Genomic DNA, 19,081 nt, shown 5'->3' on the forward strand with positions numbered 1-19,081 from the left:
CATTATAAGACATAAAAACAGGTCAAAGATATTTGCAATAAACAGACCTCAGTGCAAGAAAGTTACTTACCAGCAATACAAGACATAAGTACAAATATAAACATTATAAGACATAAAAACAGGTCAAAGATATTTGCAACAAACAGACCTCAGTGCAAGAAAGTTACTTAACAGCAATTGAAGACATACATACAGACATAAACATTATAAGACATAAAAACAGGTCAAAGATATTTGCAACAAACAGACCTCAGTGCAAGAAAGTTACTTACCAGCAATAGAAGATATACATACAGACATAAACATTATAAGACATAAAAACAGGTCAAAGATATTTGCAACAAACAGACCTCAGTGCAAGAAAGTTACTTACCAGCAATACAAGACATAAGTACAAATATAAACATTATAAGACATAAAAACAGGTCAAAGATATTTGCAACAAACAGACCTCAGTGCAAGAAAGTTACTTACCAGCAATACAAGACATAAGTACAAATATAAACATTATAAGACATAAAAACAAGTCAAAGATATTTGCAACAAACAGACCTCAGTGCAAGAAAGTTACTTACCAGCAATACAAGACATAAGTACAAATATAAACATTATAAGACATAAAAACAGGTCAAAGATATTTGCAACAAACAGACCTCAGTGCAAGAAAGTTACTTACCAGCAATACAAGACATAAGTACACATATAAACATGATAAGACATAAAAACAGGTCAAAGATATTTGCAACAAACAGACCTCAGTGCAAGAAAGTTACTTAACAGCAATTGAAGACATAAGTACAAATATAAACATTATAAGACATAAAAACAGGTCAAAGATATTTGCAACAAACAGACCTCAGTGCAAGAAAGTTACTTAACAGCAATTGAAGACATAAGTACAAATATAAACATTAAAAGACATAAAAACAGGTCAAAGATATTTGCAACAAACAGACCTCAGTGCAAGAAAGTTACTTAACAGCAATTGAAGACATAAGTACAAATATAAACATTAAAAGACATAAAAACAAGTCAAAGATATTTGCAACAAACAGACCTCAGTGCAAGAAAGTTACTTACAAGCAATACAAGACATAAATACACATTTAACAGCAATACCAGACATAAATACACACATAAACATTATAAGACATAAAAGCAAGTCAAAGATATTTGCAACAAACAGACCTCAGTGCAAGAAAGTTACTTAACAGCAATCCAAGACATACATACACACATAATCATTACAAGACATAAATACACACATAAACATTATAAGACATAAAAGCAAGTCAAAGATATTTGCAACAAACAGACCTCAGTGCAAGAAAGATACTTAACAGCAATTGAAGACATAAATACACACATAAACATTATAAGACATAAAAGCAAGTCAAAGATATTTGCAACAAACAGACCTCAGTGCAAGAAAGTTACTTACCAGCAATACAAGACATAAGTACAAATATAAACATTATAAGACATAAAAACAGGTCAAAGATATTTGCAACAAACAGACCTCAGTGCAAGAAAGTTACTTACCAGCAATACAAGACATAAGTACAAATATAAACATTATAAGACATAAAAACAGGTCAAAGATATTTGCAACAAACAGACCTCAGTGCAAGAAAGTTACTTAACAGCAATTGAAGACATACATACAGACATAAACATTATAAGACATAAAAACAAGTCAAAGATATTTGCAATAAACAGACCTCAGTGCAAGAAAGTTACTTACCAGCAATACAAGACATACGTACAAATATAAACATTATAAGACATAAAAACAGGTCAAAGATATTTGCAACAAACAGACCTCAGTGCAAGAAAGTTACTTACCAGCAATACAAGACATACGTACAAATATAAACATTATAAGACATAAAAACAGGTCAAAGATATTTGCAATAAACAGACCTCAGTGCAAGAAAGTTACTTACCAGCAATACAAGACATACGTACAAATATAAACATTATAAGACATAAAAACAGGTCAAAGATATTTGCAACAAACAGACCTCAGTGCAAGAAAGTTACTTAACAGCAATTGAAGACATAAGTACAAATATAAACATTAAAAGACATAAAAACAGGTCAAAGATATTTGCAACAAACAGACCTCAGTGCAAGAAAGTTACTTAACAGCAATTGAAGACATAAGTACAAATATAAACATTAAAAGACATAAAAACAAGTCAAAGATATTTGCAACAAACAGACCTCAGTGCAAGAAAGTTACTTACAAGCAATACAAGACATAAATACACATTTAACAGCAATACCAGACATAAATACACACATAAACATTATAAGACATAAAAGCAAGTCAAAGATATTTGCAACAAACAGACCTCAGTGCAAGAAAGTTACTTAACAGCAATCCAAGACATACATACACACATAATCATTACAAGACATAAATACACACATAAACATTATAAGACATAAAAGCAAGTCAAAGATATTTGCAACAAACAGTCCTCAGTGCAAGAAAGTTACTTACCAGCAATGCAACACATAAGTACAAATATAAACATTATAAGACATAAAAACAAGTCAAAGATATTTGCAATAAACAGACCTCAGTGCAAGAAAGTTACTTACCAGCAATACAAGACATAAGTACAAATATAAACATTATAAGACATAAAAACAGGTCAAAGATATTTGCAACAAACAGACCTCAGTGCAAGAAAGTTACTTAACAGCAATTGAAGACATACATACAGACATAAACATTATAAGACATAAAAACAAGTCAAAGATATTTGCAATAAACAGACCTCAGTGCAAGAAAGTTACTTAACAGCAATTGAAGACATACATACAGACATAAACATTATAAGACATAAAAACAAGTCAAAGATATTTGCAATAAACAGACCTCAGTGCAAGAAAGTTACTTACCAGCAATACAAGACATACGTACAAATATAAACATTATAAGACATAAAAACAGGTCAAAGATATTTGCAACAAACAGACCTCAGTGCAAGAAAGTTACTTACCAGCAATACAAGACATAAGTACAAATATAAACATTATAAGACATAAAAACAGGTCAAAGATATCTGAAATAAACAGACCTCAGTGCAAGAAAGTTACTTACCAGCAATACAAGACATAAGTACAAATATAAACATTATAAGACATAAAAACAGGTCAAAGATATCTGAAATAAACAGACCTCAGTGCAAGAAAGTTACTTAACAGCAATTGAAGACATACATACAGACATAAACATTATAAGACATAAAAACAAGTCAAAGATATTTGCAACAAACAGACCTCAGTGCAAGAAAGTTACTTACCAGCAATACAAGACATAAGTACAAATATAAACATTATAAGACATAAAAACAGGTCAAAGATATCTGAAATAAACAGACCTCAGTGCAAGAAAGTTACTTAACAGCAATTGAAGACATACATACACACATAAACATTATAAGAAATAAAAAAGAGGCAAAGATATTTGCAATAAACAGACCTAAGTGCAAGAAAGTTACTTACCAGCAATACAAGACATACATACAGACATAAACATTATAAGACATAAAAACAAGTCAAAGATATTTGCAATAAACAGACCTAAGTGCAAGAAAGTTACTTACCAGCAATGCAACACATAAGTACAAATATAAACATTATAAGACATAAAAACAAGTCAAAGATATTTGCAACAAACAGACCTCAGTGCAAGAAAGTTACTTACCAGCAATACAAGACATAAGTACAAATATAAACATTATAAGACATAAAAACAGGTCAAAGATATCTGAAATAAACAGACCTCAGTGCAAGAAAGTTACTTACCAGCAATTGAAGACATAAGTACAAATATAAACATTATAAGACATAAAAACAGGTCAAAGATATTTGCAATAAACAGACCTCAGTGCAAGAAAGTTACTTACCAGCAATGCAAAACATAAGTACAAATATAAACATTATAAGACATAAAAACAGGTCAAAGATATTTGCAATAAACAGACCTCAGTGCAAGAAAGTTACTTACCAGCAATACAAGATATACATACAGACATAAACATTATAAGACATAAAAACAGGTCAAAGATATTTGCAATAAACAGACCTCAGTGCAAGAAAGTTACTTACCAGCAATGCAAAACATAAGTACAAATATAAACATTATAAGACATAAAAACAGGTCAAAGATATCTGAAATAAACAGACCTCAGTGCAAGAAAGTTACTTAACAGCAATTGAAGACATACATACAGACATAAACATTATAAGACATAAAAACAAGTCAAAGATATTTGCAACAAACAGACCTCAGTGCAAGAAAGTTACTTACCAGCAATACAAGACATAAGTACAAATATAAACATTATAAGACATAAAAACAGGTCAAAGATATCTGAAATAAACAGACCTCAGTGCAAGAAAGTTACTTAACAGCAATTGAAGACATACATACACACATAAACATTATAAGAAATAAAAAAGAGGCAAAGATATTTGCAATAAACAGACCTAAGTGCAAGAAAGTTACTTACCAGCAATACAAGACATACATACAGACATAAACATTATAAGACATAAAAACAAGTCAAAGATATTTGCAATAAACAGACCTAAGTGCAAGAAAGTTACTTACCAGCAATGCAACACATAAGTACAAATATAAACATTATAAGACATAAAAACAAGTCAAAGATATTTGCAACAAACAGACCTCAGTGCAAGAAAGTTACTTACCAGCAATACAAGACATAAGTACAAATATAAACATTATAAGACATAAAAACAGGTCAAAGATATCTGAAATAAACAGACCTCAGTGCAAGAAAGTTACTTACCAGCAATTGAAGACATAAGTACAAATATAAACATTATAAGACATAAAAACAGGTCAAAGATATTTGCAATAAACAGACCTCAGTGCAAGAAAGTTACTTACCAGCAATGCAAAACATAAGTACAAATATAAACATTATAAGACATAAAAACAGGTCAAAGATATTTGCAACAAACAGACCTCAGTGCAAGAAAGTTACTTAACAGCAATTGAAGACATACATACAGACATAAACATTATAAGACATAAAAACAGGTCAAAGATATTTGCAACAAACAGACCTCAGTGCAAGAAAGTTACTTACCAGCAATACAAGACATAAGTACAAATATAAACATTATAAGACATAAAAACAAGTCAAAGATATTTGCAACAAACAGACCTCAGTGCAAGAAAGTTACTTACCAGCAATAGAAGATATACATACAGACATAAACATTATAAGACATAAAAACAGGTCAAAGATATTTGCAACAAACAGACCTCAGTGCAAGAAAGTTACTTAACAGCAATTGAAGACATAAGTACAAATATAAACATTATAAGACATAAAAACAGGTCAAAGATATTTGCAACAAACAGACCTCAGTGCAAGAAAGTTACTTAACAGCAATTGAAGACATAAGTACAAATATAAACATTAAAAGACATAAAAACAAGTCAAAGATATTTGCAACAAACAGACCTCAGTGCAAGAAAGTTACTTACAAGCAATACAAGACATAAATACACATTTAACAGCAATGCAAGACATAAATTACACATAAACATTATAAGACATAAAAGCAAGTCAAAGATATTTGCAACAAACAGACCTCAGTGCAAGAAAGTTACTTAACAGCAATCCAAGACATAAATACACACATAAACATTATAAGACATAAAAGCAAGTCAAAGATATTTGCAACAAACAGACCTCAGTGCAAGAAAGATACTTAACAGCAATTGAAGACATAAATACACATTTAACAGCAATGCAAGACATAAATACACACATAAACATTATAAGACATAAAAGCAAGTCAAAGATATTTGCAACAAACAGACCTCAGTGCAAGAAAGTTACTTAACAGCAATCCAAGACATACATACACACATAATCATTACAAGACATAAATACACACATAAACATTATAAGACATAAAAGCAAGTCAAAGATATTTGCAACAAACAGTCCTCAGTGCAAGAAAGTTACTTACCAGCAATGCAACACATAAGTACAAATATAAACATTATAAGACATAAAAACAAGTCAAAGATATTTGCAACAAACAGACCTCAGTGCAAGAAAGTTACTTAACAGCAATTGAAGACATACATACAGACATAAACATTATAAGACATGAAAACAAGTCAAAGATATTTGCAACAAACAGACCTCAGTGCAAGAAAGTTACTTACCAGCAATACAACACATAAGTACAAATATAAACATTATAAGACATAAAAACAGGTCAAAGATATTTGCAATAAACAGACCTAAGTGCAAGAAAGTTACTTACCAGCAATGCAACACATAAGTACAAATATAAACATTATAAGACATAAAAACAGGTCAAAGATATTTGCAACAAACAGACCTTAGTGCAAGAGAGTTACTTACCAGCAATGCAACACATAAGTACAAATATAAACATTATAAGACATAAAAACAGGTCAAAGATATTTGCAACAAACAGACCTCAGTGCAAGAAAGTTACTTACCAGCAATGCAACACATAAGTACAAATATAAACATTATAAGACATAAAAACAGGTCAAAGATATTTGCAACAAACAGACCTCAGTGCAAGAAAGTTACTTAACAGCAATTGAAGACATACATACAGACATAAACATTATAAGACATAAAAACAAGTCAAAGATATTTGCAATAAACAGACCTCAGTGCAAGAAAGTTACTTACCAGCAATACAAGACATACGTACAAATATAAACATTATAAGACATAAAAACAGGTCAAAGATATTTGCAATAAACAGACCTCAGTGCAAGAAAGTTACTTACCAGCAATACAAGACATACGTACAAATATAAACATTATAAGACATAAAAACAGGTCAAAGATATTTGCAATAAACAGACCTCAGTGCAAGAAAGTTACTTAACAGCAATTGAAGACATACATACAGACATAAACATTATAAGACATAAAAACAAGTCAAAGATATTTGCAATAAACAGACCTCAGTGCAAGAAAGTTACTTACCAGCAATTGAAGACATACATACAGACATAAACATTATAAGACATAAAAACAAGTCAAAGATATTTGCAATAAACAGACCTCAGTGCAAGAAAGTTACTTAACAGCAATTGAAGACATACATACAGACATAAACATTATAAGACATAAAAACAAGTCAAAGATATTTGCAACAAACAGACCTCAGTGCAAGAAAGTTACTTACCAGCAATGCAACACATAAGTACAAATATAAACATTATAAGACATAAAAACAGGTCAAAGATATTTGCAATAAACAGACCTAAGTGCAAGAAAGTTACTTACCAGCAATGCAACACATAAGTACAAATATAAACATTATAAGACATAAAAACAGGTCAAAGATATTTGCAACAAACAGACCTCAGTGCAAGAAAGTTACTTAACAGCAATTGAAGACATACATACAGACATAAACATTATAAGAGATAAAAACAAGTCAAAGATATTTGCAACAAACAGACCTCAGTGCAAGAAAGTTACTTAACAGCAATTGAAGACATACATACAGACATAAACATTATAAGACATGAAAACAAGTCAAAGATATTTGCAACAAACAGACCTCAGTGCAAGAAAGTTACTTACCAGCAATACAACACATAAGTACAAATATAAACATTATAAGACATAAAAACAGGTCAAAGATATTTGCAATAAACAGACCTAAGTGCAAGAAAGTTACTTACCAGCAATGCAACACATAAGTACAAATATAAACATTATAAGACATAAAAACAGGTCAAAGATATTTGCAACAAACAGACCTTAGTGCAAGAGAGTTACTTACCAGCAATGCAACACATAAGTACAAATATAAACATTATAAGACATAAAAACAGGTCAAAGATATTTGCAACAAACAGACCTCAGTGCAAGAAAGTTACTTAACAGCAATTGAAGACATACATACAGACATAAACATTATAAGAGATAAAAACAAGTCAAAGATATTTGCAACAAACAGACCTCAGTGCAAGAAAGTTACTTAACAGCAATTGAAGACATACATACAGACATAAACATTATAAGACATAAAAACAAGTCAAAGATATTTGCAACAAACAGACCTCAGTGCAAGAAAGTTACTTACCAGCAATACAACACGTAAGTACAAATATAAACATTATAAGACATAAAAACAGGTCAAAGATATTTGCAACAAACAGACCTCAGTGCAAGAAAGTTACTTAACAGCAATTGAAGACATACATACAGACATAAACATTATAAGACATAAAAGCAAGTCAAAGATATTTGCAACAAACAGACCTCAGTGCAAGAAAGATACTTAACAGCAATTGAAGACATACATACACACGTAAACATTATAAAACATAAAAACAGGTCAAAGATATTTGCAACAAACAGACTTCAGTGCAATAAAGTTACTTAACAGCAATTGAAGACATACATACAAATATAAACATTATAAGACATAAAAACAGGTCAAAGATATTTGCAATAAACAGACCTCAGTGCAAGAAAGTTACTTACCAGCAATACAAGACATACGTACAAATATAAACATTATAAGACATAAAAAGAGGCAAAGATATTTGCAATAAACAGACCTCAGTGCAAGAAAGTTACTTACCAGCAAGTGAAGACATAAATACACACATAAACATTATAAAACATAAAAGCAAGTCAAAGATATTTGCAATAAACAGACCTCAGTGCAAGAAAGTTACTTACCAGCAATACAAGACATAAGTACAAATATAAACATTATAAGACATAAAAACAGGTCAAAGATATTTGCAACAAACAGACTTCAGTGCAAGAAAGTTACTTAACAGCAATTGAAGACATACATACAGACATAAACATTATAAGACATAAAAACAAGTCAAAGATATTTGCAACAAACAGACCTCAGTGCAAGAAAGTTACTTACCAGCAATTGAAGACATACATACAGACATAAACATTATAAGAGATAAAAACAAGTCAAAGATATTTGCAACAAACAGACCTCAGTGCAAGAAAGTTACTTACCAGCAATACAACACATAAGTACAAATATAAACATTATAAGACATAAAAACAGGTCAAAGATATTTGCAATAAACAGACCTCAGTGCAAGAAAGTTACTTACCAGCAATGCAACACATAAGTACAAATATAAACATTATAAGACATAAAAACAGGTCAAAGATATTTGCAACAAACAGACCTTAGTGCAAGAGAGTTACTTACCAGCAATGCAACACATAAGTACAAATATAAACATTATAAGACATAAAAACAGGTCAAAGATATTTGCAACAAACAGACCTCAGTGCAAGAAAGTTACTTAACAGCAATTGAAGACATACATACAGACATAAACATTATAAGAGATAAAAACAAGTCAAAGATATTTGCAACAAACAGACCTCAGTGCAAGAAAGTTACTTAACAGCAATTGAAGACATACATACAGACATAAACATTATAAGACATAAAAACAAGTCAAAGATATTTGCAACAAACAGACCTCAGTGCAAGAAAGTTACTTACCAGCAATACAAGACATACATACAGACATAAACATTATAAGACATAAAAACAAGTCAAAGATATTTGCAACAAACAGACCTCAGTGCAAGAAAGTTACTTACCAGCAATACAACACGTAAGTACAAATATAAACATTATAAGACATAAAAACAGGTCAAAGATATTTGCAACAAACAGACCTCAGTGCAAGAAAGTTACTTAAAAGCAATACAAGACATAAATACACACATAAACATTACAAGACATAAAAACAAGTCAAAGATATTTGCAATAAACAGACCTCAGTGCAAGAAAGTTACTTAACAGCAATTGAAGACATACATACAGACATAAACATTATAAGACATAAAAACAAGTCAAAGATATTTGCAATAAACAGACCTCAGTGCAAGAAAGTTACTTACCAGCAATACAAGACATACGTACAAATATAAACATTATAAGACATAAAAACAGGTCAAAGATATTTGCAATAAACAGACCTCAGTGCAAGAAAGTTACTTACCAGCAATACAAGACATACGTACAAATATAAACATTATAAGACATAAAAACAGGTCAAAGATATTTGCAACAAACAGACCTCAGTGCAAGAAAGTTACTTACCAGCAATACAAGACATAAGTACAAATATAAACATTATAAGACATAAAAACAGGTCAAAGATATTTGCAACAAACAGACCTCAGTGCAAGAAAGTTACTTAACAGCAATTGAAGACATACATACAGACATAAACATTATAAGACATAAAAACAAGTCAAAGATATTTGCAACAAACAGACCTCAGTGCAAGAAAGTTACTTACCAGCAACACAAGACATAAGTACAAATATAAACATTATAAGACATAAAAACAGGTCAAAGATATCTGAAATAAACAGACCTCAGTGCAAGAAAGTTACTTAACAGCAATTGAAGACATACATACACACATAAACATTATAAGAAATAAAAAAGAGGCAAAGATATTTGCAATAAACAGACCTAAGTGCAAGAAAGTTACTTACCAGCAATACAAGACATAAGTACAAATATAAACATTATAAGACATAAAAACAAGTCAAAGATATTTGCAATAAACAGACCTCAGTGCAAGAAAGTTACTTACCAGCAATACAAGACATAAGTACAAATATAAACATTATAAGACATAAAAACAGGTCAAAGATATCTGAAATAAACAGACCTCAGTGCAAGAAAGTTACTTAACAGCAATTGAAGACATACATACAGACATAAACATTATAAGACATAAAAACAAGTCAAAGATATTTGCAACAAACAGACCTCAGTGCAAGAAAGTTACTTACCAGCAATACAAGACATAAGTACAAATATAAACATTATAAGACATAAAAACAAGTCAAAGATATCTGAAATAAACAGACCTCAGTGCAAGAAAGTTACTTACCAGCAATACAAGACATACATACAGACATAAACATTATAAGACATAAAAACAAGTCAAAGATATTTGCAACAAACAGACCTCAGTGCAAGAAAGTTACTTAACAGCAATTGAAGACATACATACAGACATAAACATTATAAGAGATAAAAACAAGTCAAAGATATTTGCAACAAACAGACCTCAGTGCAAGAAAGTTACTTACCAGCAATGCAACACATAAGTACAAATATAAACATTATAAGACATAAAAACAGGTCAAAGATATTTGCAATAAACAGACCTAAGTGCAAGAAAGTTACTTACCAGCAATGCAACACATAAGTACAAATATAAACATTATAAGACATAAAAACAGGTCAAAGATATTTGCAACAAACAGACCTCAGTGCAAGAAAGTTACTTAACAGCAATTGAAGACATACATACAGAAATAAACATTATAAGACATAAAAACAAGTCAAAGATATTTGCAACAAACAGACCTCAGTGCAAGAAAGTTACTTAACAGCAATACAAGACATACATACAGACATAAACATTATAAGAGATAAAAACAAGTCAAAGATATTTGCAACAAACAGACCTCAGTGCAAGAAAGTTACTTACCAGCAATACAAGACATACATACAGACATAAACATTATAAGACATAAAAACAAGTCAAAGATATTTGCAACAAACAGACCTTAGTGCAAGAGAGTTACTTACCAGCAATGCAACACGTAAGTACAAATATAAACATTATAAGACATAAAAACAGGTCAAAGATATTTGCAACAAACAGACCTCAGTGCAAGAAAGTTACTTAACAGCAATTGAAGACATAAGTACAAATATAAACATTATAAGACATAAAAACAGGTCAAAGATATTTGCAACAAACAGACCTCAGTGCAAGAAAGTTACTTAACAGCAATTGAAGACATACATACAGACATAAACATTATAAGACATAAAAACAAGTGAAAGATATTTGCAACAAACAGACCTCAGTGCAAGAAAGTTACTTAGCAGCAATCCAAGACATACATACACAGATAATCATTACAAGACATAAATACACACATAAACATTATAAGACATAAAAGCAAGTCAAAGATATTTGCAACAAACAGACCTCAGTGCAAGAAAGTTACTTACCAGCAATACAAGATATACATAAACACATAAACATTATAAGACATAAAAACAAGTCAAAGATATTTGCAATAAACAGACCTAAGTGCAAGAAAGTTACTTACCAGCAATTGAAGACATAAGTACAAATATAAACATTATAAGACATAAAAACAGGTCAAAGATATTTGCAATAAACAGACCTCAGTGCAAGAAAGTTACTTACCAGCAATACAAGATATACATACACACATAAACATTATAAGACATAAAAACAAGTCAAAGATATTTGCAACAAACAGACCTCAGTGCAAAAAAGATACTTAACAGCAATTGAAGACATAAATACACACATAAACATTATAAGACATAAAAACAAGTCAAAGATATATACACACATAAACATTATAAAACATAAAAACAAGTCAAAGATATTTGCAATAAACAGACCTAAGTGCAAGAAAGTTACTTACCAGCAATTGAAGACATAAGTACAAATATAAACATTATAAGACATAAAAACAGGTCAAAGATATTTGCAATAAACAGACCTCAGTGCAAGAAAGTTACTTAACAGCAATTGAAGACATACATACAGACATAAACATTATAAGAGATAAAAACAAGTCAAAGATATTTGCAACAAACAGACCTCAGTGCAAGAAAGTTACTTAACAGCAATTGAAGACATACATACAGACATAAACATTATAAGACATAAAAACAAGTCAAAGATATTTGCAACAAACAGATCTCAGTGCAAGAAAGTTACTTACCAGCAATACAAGATATACATACAGACATAAACATTATAAGACATAAAAACAGGTCAAAGATATTTGCAACAAACAGACCTCAGTGCAAGAAAGATACTTAACAGCAATTGAAGACATAAATACACACATAAACATTATAAGACATAAAAACAGGTCAAAGATATTTGCAATAAACAGACCTCAGTGCAAGAAAGTTACTTACCAGCAATGCAACACATAAGTACAAATATAAACATTATAAGACATAAAAACAGGTCAAAGATATATACACACATAAACATTATAAAACATAAAAGCAAGTCAAAGATATTTGCAATAAACAGACCTCAGTGCAAGAAAGTTACTTACCAGCAATGCAAAACATAAGTACAAATATAAACATTATAAGACATAAAAACAGGTCAAAGATATTTGCAACAAACAGACCTCAGTGCAAGAAAGTTACTTAACAGCAATTGAAGACATACATACACACATAAACATTATAAAACATAAAAACAAGTCAAAGATATTTGCAACAAACAGACCTCAGTGCAAGAAAGTTACTTACCAGCAATGCAAAACATAAGTACAAATATAAACATTATAAGACATAAAAACAGGTCAAAGATATTTGCAATAAACAGACCTCAGTGCAAGAAAGTTACTTACCAGCAATACAAGATATACATACAGACATAAACATTATAAGACATAAAAACAGGTCAAAGATATTTGCAACAAACAGACCTCAGTGCAAGAAAGTTACTTAACAGCAATTGAAGACATACATACAGACATAAACATTATAAGAGATAAAAACAAGTCAAAGATATTTGCAATAAACAGACCTCAGTGCAAGAAAGTTACTTAACAGCAATTGAAGACATACATACAGACATAAACAATATAAGACATAAAAAAGAGGTCAAAGATATTTGCAATAAACAGACCTCAGTGCAAGAAAGTTACTTACCAGCAATACAAGACATACGTACAAATATAAACATTATAAGACATAAAAACAGGTCAAAGATATTTGCAACAAACAGACCTCAGTGCAAGAAAGTTACTTACCAGCAATACAAGACATACGTACAAATATAAACATTATAAGACATAAAAACAGGTCAAAGATATTTGCAATAAACAGACCTCAGTGCAAGAAAGTTACTTACCAGCAATACAAGACATACGTACAAATATAAACATTATAAGACATAAAAACAGGTCAAAGATATTTGCAACAAACAGACCTCAGTGCAAGAAAGTTACTTAACAGCAATTGAAGACATACATACAGACATAAACATTATAAGACATAAAAACAAGTCAAAGATATTTGCAACAAACAGACCTCAGTGCAAGAAAGTTACTTACCAGCAATACAAGACATAAGTACAAATATAAACATTATAAGACATAAAAACAGGTCAAAGATATCTGAAATAAACAGACCTCAGTGCAAGAAAGTTACTTAACAGCAATTGAAGACATACATACACACATAAACATTATAAGAAATAAAAAAGAGGCAAAGATATTTGCAATAAACAGACCTAAGTGCAAGAAAGTTACTTACCAGCAATACAAGACATACATACAGACATAAACATTATAAGACATAAAAACAAGTCAAAGATATTTGCAATAAACAGACCTAAGTGCAAGAAAGTTACTTACCAGCAATGCAACACATAAGTACAAATATAAACATTATAAGACATAAAAACAGGTCAAAGATATTTGCAACAAACAGACCTCAGTGCAAGAAAGTTACTTAACAGCAATTGAAGACATACATACAGACATAAACATTATAAGAGATAAAAACAAGTCAAAGATATTTGCAACAAACAGACCTCAGTGCAAGAAAGTTACTTAACAGCAATTGAAGACATACATACAGACATAAACATTATAAGACATGAAAACAAGTCAAAGATATTTGCAACAAACAGACCTCAGTGCAAGAAAGTTACTTACCAGCAATACAACACATAAGTACAAATATAAACATTATAAGACATAAAAACAGGTCAAAGATATTTGCAATAAACAGACCTAAGTGCAAGAAAGTTACTTACCAGCAATGCAACACATAAGTACAAATATAAACATTATAAGACATAAAAACAGGTCAAAGATATTTGCAACAAACAGACCTTAGTGCAAGAGAGTTACTTACCAGCAATGCAACACATAAGTACAAATATAAACATTATAAGACATAAAAACAGGTCAAAGATATTTGCAACAAACAGACCTCAGTGCAAGAAAGTTACTTAACAGCAATTGAAGACATACATACAGACATAAACATTATAAGAGATAAAAACAAGTCAAAGATATTTGCAACAAACAGACCTCAGTGCAAGAAAGTTACTTAACAGCAATTGAAGACATACATACAGACATAAACATTATAAGACATAAAAACAAGTCAAAGATATTTGCAACAAACAGACCTCAGTGCAAGAAAGTTACTTACCAGCAATTGAAGACATACATACAGACATAAACATTATAAGAGATAAAAACAAGTCAAAGATATTTGCAACAAACAGACCTCAGTGCAAGAAAGTTACTTACCAGCAATACAACACATAAGTACAAATATAAACATTATAAGACATAAAAACAGGTCAAAGATATTTGCAATAAACAGACCTCAGTGCAAGAAAGTTACTTACCAGCAATGCAACACATAAGTACAAATATAAACATTATAAGACATAAAAACAGGTCAAAGATATTTGCAACAAACAGACCTTAGTGCAAGAGAGTTACTTACCAGCAATGCAACACATAAGTACAAATATAAACATTATAAGACATAAAAACAGGTCAAAGATATTTGCAACAAACAGACCTCAGTGCAAGAAAGTTACTTAACAGCAATTGAAGACATACATACAGACATAAACATTATAAGAGATAAAAACAAGTCAAAGATATTTGCAACAAACAGACCTCAGTGCAAGAAAGTTACTTAACAGCAATTGAAGACATACATACAGACATAAACATTATAAGACATAAAAACAAGTCAAAGATATTTGCAACAAACAGACCTCAGTGCAAGAAAGTTACTTACCAGCAATACAAGACATACATACAGACATAAACATTATAAGACATAAAAACAAGTCAAAGATATTTGCAACAAACAGACCTCAGTGCAAGAAAGTTACTTACCAGCAATACAACACGTAAGTACAAATATAAACATTATAAGACATAAAAACAGGTCAAAGATATTTGCAACAAACAGACCTCAGTGCAAGAAAGTTACTTAAAAGCAATACAAGACATAAATACACACATAAACATTACAAGACATAAAAACAAGTCAAAGATATTTGCAACAAACAGACCTCAGTGCAAGAAAGATCCTTACCAGCAATACAACACATAAGTACAAATATAAATATTATAAGACAAAAAAACAGGTCAAAGATATTTGCAATAAACAGACCTCAGTGCAAGAAAGTTACTTACCAGCAATGCAACACATAAGTACAAATATAAACATTATAAGACATAAAAACAGGTCAAAGATATTTGCAACAAACAGACCTCAGTGCAAGAAAGTTACTTACCAGCAATGCAACACATAAGTACAAATATAAACATTATAAGACATAAAAACAGGTCAAAGATATTTGCAACAAACAGACCTCAGTGCAAGAAAGTTACTTAACAGCAATTGAAGACATACATACAGACATAAACATTATAAGACATAAACACAAGTCAAAGATATTTGCAACAAACAGACCTCAGTGCAAGAAAGTTACTTACCAGCAATACAAGACATAAGTACAAATATAAACATTATAAGACATAAAAACAAGTCAAAGATATTTGCAATAAACAGACCTCAGTGCAAGAAAGTTACTTACCAGCAATACAAGACATAAGTACAAATATAAACATTATAAGACATAAAAACAAGTCAAAGATATTTGCAATAAACAGACCTTAGTGCAAGAAAGTTACTTACCAGCAATACAAGACATAAGTACAAATATAAACATTATAAGACATAAAAACAGGTCAAAGATATTTGCAACAAACAGACCTCAGTGCAAGAAAGTTACTTAACAGCAATTGAAGAAATACATAAAGACATAAACATTATAAGACATAAAAACAAGTCAAAGATATTTGCGACAAACAGACCTCAGTGCAAGAAAGTTACTTAACAGCAATTGAAGAAATACATACAGACATAAACATTATAAGACAAAAAAACAGGTCAAAGCTATTTGCAATAAACAGACCTAAGAGCAAGAAAGTTACTTAACAGCAATTGAAGACATACATACAGACATAAACATTATAAGACATAAAAACAGGTCAAAGATATTTGCAATAAACAGACCTTAGTGCAAGAAAGTTACTTACCAGCAATACAAGACATAATTACACATTTAACAGCAATATAAGACATAAATACACACATAAACATTACAAGACATAAAAACAAGTCAAAGATATTTGCAACAACAAGACCTCAGTGCAAGAAAGTTACTTACCAGAAATACAAGACATAAATACACACATAAACATTACAAGACATAAAAACAGGTCAAAGATATTTGCGACAAACAGACCTCAGTGCAAGAAAGTTAATTACCAGCAATACAAGACATAAATACACATTTAACAGCAATACAAGACATAAATACACATTTAACAGCAATACAAGACATAAATACACACATAAACATTACAAGACATAAAAACAAGTCAAAGATATTTGTGACAAACAGACCTCAGTGCAAGAAAGTTACTTACCAGCAATACAAGACATAAATACACACATAAACATTATAAGACATAAAAACAAGTCAAAGATATTTGTGACAAACAGACCTCAGTGCAAGAAAGTTACTTACCAGCAATACAAGACATACATACACATTTAACAGCAATACAAGACATAAATACACATTTAACAGCAATACAAGACATAAATACACACATAAACATTATAAGACATAAAAACAAGTCAAAGATATTTGCAACAACAAGACCTCAGTGCAAGAAAGTTACTTACCAGCAATACAAGACATACATACACATTTAACAGCAATACAAGACATAAATACACACATAAACATTATAAGACATAAAAACAAGTCAAAGATATTTGCAACAAACAGACCTCAGTGCAAGAAAGTTACTTACCAGCAATACAAGACATAAATACACACATAAACATTATAAGACATAAAAACAGGTCAAAGATATTTGCAACAAACAGACCTCAGTGCAAGAAAGTTACTTACCAGCAATACAAGACATAAATACACACATAAACATTATAAGACATAAAAACAGGTCAAAGATATTTGCAACAAACAGACCTCAGTACAAGAAAGTTACTTACCAGCAATACAAGACATAAATACACATTTAACAGCAATACAAGACATAAATACACATTTAACAGCAATACAAGACATAAATACACATTTAACAGCAATACAAGACATAAATACACACCTAAACATTACAAGACATAAAAACAAGGCAAAGATATTTGCGACAAACAGACCTCAGTGCAAGAAAGTTACTTACCAGCAATACAAGACATAAATACACACATAAACATTACAAGACATAAAAACAAGTCAAAGATATTTGCGACAAACAGACCTCAGTACAAGAAAGTTACTTACCAGCAATACAAGACATAAATACACATTTAACAGCAATACAAGACATAAATACACATTTAACAGCAATACAAGACATAAATACACATTTAACAGCAATACAAGACATAAATACACACATAAACATTATAAGACATAAAAACAAGTCAAAGATATTTGTGACAAACAGACCTCAGTGCAAGAAAGTTACTTACCAGCAATTGAAGACATAAATACACACATAAACATTACAAGACATAAAAACAAGTCAAAGATATTTGCGACAAACAGACCTCAGTGCAAGAAAGTTACTTACCAGCAATACAAGACATAAATACAGAGATAAACATTATGAGACATAAAAACAAGTCAAAGATATTTGCAAAAATCAGACCTCAGTGCAAGAAAGTTACTTACCAGCAATACAAGAATTAAATACACACATAAACACTATAAGACATAAAAACAAATCAAAGATATTTGCAACAAACAGACCTCAGTGCAAGAAAGTTACTTACCAGCAATACAAAACATAAATACACACATAAACATTACAAGACATAAATA

This window comes from Astatotilapia calliptera, chromosome 6 (assembly GCF_964374335.1).
Source record: "Astatotilapia calliptera chromosome 6, fAstCal68.1, whole genome shotgun sequence".
NCBI lineage: Eukaryota > Metazoa > Chordata > Actinopteri > Cichliformes > Cichlidae > Astatotilapia > Astatotilapia calliptera.